The sequence below is a fragment of the Daucus carota genome, chromosome 9, assembly GCF_001625215.2.
Source record: "Daucus carota subsp. sativus chromosome 9, DH1 v3.0, whole genome shotgun sequence".
Lineage (NCBI taxonomy): Eukaryota > Viridiplantae > Streptophyta > Magnoliopsida > Apiales > Apiaceae > Daucus > Daucus carota.
The window spans coordinates 25325656-25331667 of NC_030389.2; positions in this window are offsets into that span (position 1 = coordinate 25325656).

A 6012-nucleotide genomic window follows, 5' to 3' on the forward strand; every position below is an offset into this window, starting at 1 on the left:
AATTAAAACAACAAGAAAAAATAACTGAGTCTTCGTCTTCAGTAGCAGTTATAAATAAAGAAGAAACTGAAGAAGAAGATAATATCAGTGAAACAGAATTAGCCCAATTAAACAATCAATTTCAATCCTTAGAAAATGAAAACCAGGAAATCAATCAATCCTTGAATAAAATTGAATTTGATAAAAGACCTTTAAAAAATAAAGTTCCTTATGGAAGATACTACTATCCTAGGCCAACACCTATGGATGTATTATTTGAAGAAAATTTTATAAATACAGAAAAATCAAGTTTTTCAGCAGACCAAATCTATGAATGGAACATAGATGGTTGTGCAGAGCAACAAATATTTGCTGTTTTACACAAAATGTTAATGTATTCTACAATATGTAAAGCTAATGGTAATACAGATGCAAATATTGCTAGTTTTATAGTAGCAGGATTTACAGGACAACTAAAAGGATGGTGGGATAATATTTTAACATCATTTCAAAGAGAAGAAATTTTACAAGCTAAAAAACTAATACATACTAATTCACCTGATAATAGTGTAATAAAATCTGAATATCAGGAAGATAGTGTTTATACATTAATTCAAACAATTTTAAAACATTTTGTAGGGAATGCTTTCCATACAATGGATTGCAGCAGGGAATTACTAATAAATCTTAGATGCCCTACACTCACTCATTTTAGATGGTATAAAGATGTATTTTTGTCTAAAATTATGCATAGACAAGATGGAAATTCCACATTTTGGAAAGAGAAATATATTTCAGGATTACCTGCATTATTTGCAGAAAGAATTAGAAATAGACTAAGAACAAAACATAGTGGTTTGGAAATACCCTTAGATCACTATACTTATGGAGAATTAACTAATGAAATGATAGCAGAAGGATTAAATTTGTGTAATGATTTAAATTTAAAAGCACAATTGAAAAAACAAGGAATTACTCATAGAAAAGAAATAGGAGAATTTTGTGAACAATTTAGTTATCCCCTAATAAAGGATAGAAAAGTTCATAAAAAATCTCAGAAGAAACCATATCCGTTTAGGAAAAGGAGAAAGAAAAAACACTATCAAGATTACCTACCTAAAAAGAATTTTAAAAGAAAATTCCTAAAAAACAGTTTATTAAATCTGTAACATGTCATAAGTGTGGCAAAAAAGGTCATTATGCAAATAAATGCATGCTTAAAAAGAAAATAAGTACTTTGTCTTTAGATGATTCTGTAAAACAGGAAATTTATAACATTATTGAGTCTGAAATTATAGATTCTGATATGTCTGATTATGATTCTAATGAAATATGTGACATACATGATTCTGATATTGATGATAGTACTTCTGAATCTGAAGAAGAAGTATGCGCTTGTAAAACAAGTAATGATCCTTATATAGCTAACTTAAACATGAATGGTTTAAGCATCAATGTCTTGAGTAGTTCTGATCAATTTATTTTAGATATGATAGAGAAAATAAATGACCCTATTCAGAAAAGACAAATGATTGAACAATATTTGGATCAGGTAAAAGAAACACCTAGGGAAAAACCCCAAAAACAACCTCAAATTTATACCCCTTATACTTTACAAGAAGTAATAGCTAGATTTAATAATCAATCTGAGAGACCTATAACTCTTAAAGATCTAAAAGAAGAATTAAATTCTCATAAAAAAGAGATAAATGAACTAAAACAAAGAATAAAACAATTAGAAAATAATTGTTCTACTCCTGGAAATATAACTCCTAAAGAAGTAGGAGAAACTTCTAATCAATTTCTGTGTAATATACACCAAATTACTTATCAAAAATGGTATATTAATATAACTATTGTAATTAATAATACATTTACTATGTCTACTATAGCTTTGGTAGATAGTGGTGCAGACATAAACTGCATAAGAGAAGGACTAATTCCAACCCAATTCTATGAGAAAACTAAGCAAGATTTAAGTACTGCTGATGGTAGTAAATTATGGATTAAATATAAATTGACAAATGTTGCAACTTGTAATCAAGGAACATGTTTAAATTCTACATTTATAATGGTACCTTATTTATCACAAGGAATAATATTAGGAACACCTTTCCTTAATAATATACAACCAATGACCATAGATCAATCAGGAATACATACTAAAATAAATGGGATTGATATATATCCTATAATTTTATAACTACTCCTATAACCAAAAATGTAAATGAATTACCTATAAACAATATTAATATATTAAAGGAAAATTTAGAGTATAAACAAAACCATAGCAATTCACTAAAACAAGAAATAAATTTATTAACAATAGAAGAAAAAATAAAAGAAAATGTTATACAAGAAAAGATAAAACAATTAGAAATAACTATACAACAAGAAGTATGCAATACTTTACCTAATGCTTTTTGGGAAAGAAGGAAACACATGATAAGTTTACCATATGATGAAGGATTTACAGAGGATAAAATCCCTACTAAAGCAAGACCATCTCAAATGGATAAAGAGATGTTAGAATTTTGTAAAAAGGAAATAGATACTTTATTAGAAAAAGGATTAATAACCCCAAGTAAGTCTCCTTGGAGTTGTGCTGCTTTTTATGTCAATAAGAAGTCAGAAATAGAAAGAGGAACTCCAAGACTAGTAATTAATTACAAACCGCTTAATAAAGCATTAAAATGGATTAGATATCCTATTCCTAATAAAAAGACCTATTAAATAGAATAAGTCAAGCTAAAATATTTTCTAAATTTGATTTAAAATCAGGTTTTTGGCAAATACAAATAGAACCTAAAGATAGGTATAAAACTGCATTTACTGTTCCTTTTGGACAATATGAATGGACAGTAATGCCTTTTGGTTTAAAAAACGCCCCTTCAGAATTTCAGAAAATAATGAATGACATATTTATTCCTCATTCACAATTTTGCATAGTATATATTGATGATATATTAATATTTTCTGATAATATTGATCAGCATTTTAAACATTTAAATACATTTATTGATATTGTTAAAAAGAATGGATTAGTTTTATCACCAACTAAAATAAATTTATTTCAAACAAAAATCAGATTTCTAGGACATAATATAAATCAAGGAACAATAATTCCTATAGAAAGATCTTTAACTTTTGCTGATAATTTTCCTGATAGGATTATTGATAAGAAAATGTTACAAAGATTTTTAGGAAGTTAAAATTATATTGCTGATTTTTATAAAAATTTAGCACAAGATACTAAGATATTATATAAAAGATTACGTAAAAATCCTACTCCATGGACGGATGAGCATACTAAAGCTGTTCAGAAAATTAAGTTAAAAACTAAAACAATACCTTGTATATATTTGGCAAATCCTCAATGGTTTAAAATTGTTGAGACAGATGCTTCAAATATTGGTTATGGTGGAATATTGAAACAGATAAATCCTAATACTAAAAAAGAAGAATTATTAAGATTTACTTCTGGTCACTGGAATAAAACCCAGTTAAATTACTCAACTGTTAAAAAAGAGATGTTAGCAATATTAAAATGTTTATTTAAATTTCAGGATGATTTACTAAATCAAAATTTTCTCCTGAGAATTGATTGCTCTTCAGCTAAAGAAATTATTGAAAAAGATGTGAAAAATTTAGTAGCAAAACAGCAGTTTGCTAGATGGCAAGCTTTATTATCAATATTTGATTTTCAAATTGAATATATAAAAGGGGAATCAAATTCCCTACCAGATTATTTGACCCGTGAATTTTTACAGGGATTACCCTCTCAAGAGACAGAGGGAAATTAAATATGAAAAGAGGTGGTTATACCCGGGGATCAACAAGTGGTTATACCAGAGAGGAGAAAACCTCTAGTAAAACCATGTCAATGAAAGACATCCTTAAAAAGGAACAAGTGGATGATATCCACACCTCAAATGTTTGTGAAGTAATACTCACTCTAGAAAATTCTGACCTCAAATGGCTTTCAGATGCTAATTATATTGCATCAAGATATTTTGAACCCTATAATCATTATCCTTTAAAAGGATCCAATAATAGCAGGTTATTTTATGAAACAATTCTCAATGAAACCCAGAGTGTTGAATTTGAACACTTTTACAGAGGAAATAGCCAACAAAATAAACACTCCCCGTATAGCTTTTCTAAAGCATCTTTTAAAAAGATGTTATCACCAACTGATTGGGGACTAGATCCTAATAGGACTAGACAAATGACGAGCTATCCTAATATGCCCTATACTTATTGGGACTATAAGGATGCTTGGTTTAATTGTTTTTATTACAATAATCCAGATTTTAAACATACTTGGTTTTTTAGATTTATGGCTGAATTTGGCCAGAATGATCTTCCAAATTGGAGTGTTCATTGGTGGGACAAATTTGGTCCTAAAGTTAATATTTTACCAGAAGAGTTATACTCATTATTTCCTGAATACAAGGAACAATGTTGTAAGTGTCAGGAGGAAGGGAATGATATCCCTATGTTTAAATTAATGATGGTTTATAACCTACCTTGGATATGAACTTGGGAGTATGCTACTAAGCATATTCATGGATTCAATAAAGGTCTCCCAACACTTATCCGCCAGTTTAAATATAAATGGTGGAATAAGTTCAATATTGAAGAAACTGTAAAACAGTTAAAGGATGATATCCTCCATTTCAAAATGAAGAATCAAGAGAAGTTAAAAACTCAGGAAAAATAAGAAATAAAAGATCCCTTGAAATCTCTTAAAGAGACTTTGAAAAGGAAATATCCTAAAGCTTCTAAGCAAGAAATTCAGAAAAAATTATTGGAACTTGCTTCTCTATCAGATGAGGATGAAGAAGATAGTAATACTAATATGTCAATTACAGAGGAATCCCCTGAAGAAGACTTTGTGGAGAATATCCAATTTGCTCAATCTCAGTGATGGATCCAATCAAAGAGGAGTTCAGAAAGCTTAAAAAGCTTGACCAAGAATATGTTCGAATTTGTGCTCAAATAGAAAAGGAACAAGAAGAATTAGAATATTTATTTGCAAATTATGAAGTTGTATTTAATAAATACATATTTGATAAAATTGGTACATTCTATGAGGTCCAGGCAGCAAAGGATGCTTATGAAGAAAAGTCTAGAGAGCTGTGGAATCTACATTATGACCAGAGATTAATAATCCGTGACAGAGAACTGTTAAAAATAAGGCTGCAGGGAAATCTGACAGGATGAATCCAGTACAAAAAGCTTTCAAGAAATTGAAGAAAAAGGAAAAATCCTTTAAAGCCCAGAAAAAATGGGTAGATATATTATTTATGTGGTACAAATGGAAGAAAGAAAATAATAGGTTTCGAGACCTTGATGAACAATGGGAAAATGTAATGTATGCAATAGAACAAGTAACTAGACTTGGAGACAAGAGAGAAAAATATGAAAATCTAAAAAATAAACTTTTATATGATAATCATCTTACAGGATGATTCAAGCATGATGCAGAATAATGCAGTCAATAACACAGAGATGATGCAGACAATGATGCAATTGGAAGGATGACATATGCAATGACGTCATCAGAAAAATAATTGAAGCCAACACTATACCATAGATTGCATTTAGCAACCCCTAAAAATAGTTGCTATATTATAAAAAAGCATTGCAATAGCCTCTATTGCAACAATTTTCAAAAATTCGACCGTTAAGTTTGCCCCCGTTGCCATAGGGCCCTTTTTGCAATGAATTAACCCTTGTATTGCAACATGTTCAATTCATTGCCAGAGCCACATATTGCAACAAGTTTTTCTCTATAGCAATGCAATTTAAATCATTGCTGTAGTTTGTTCTATTATTGCAACAAAATTTGCAACACTTTATTTTGATTTAAACATTGCCATAGAGCACCTGTGGCAACAAATTTTGGTCCTAATGTATTGTTATTTTAGTGAATTATAATATAAAAAGCAACCTCTAAGGCAACATTATAATGACATATTGCAACATTATGAATAAAAAAAAATGGACATGACCATTTCATAAATATAT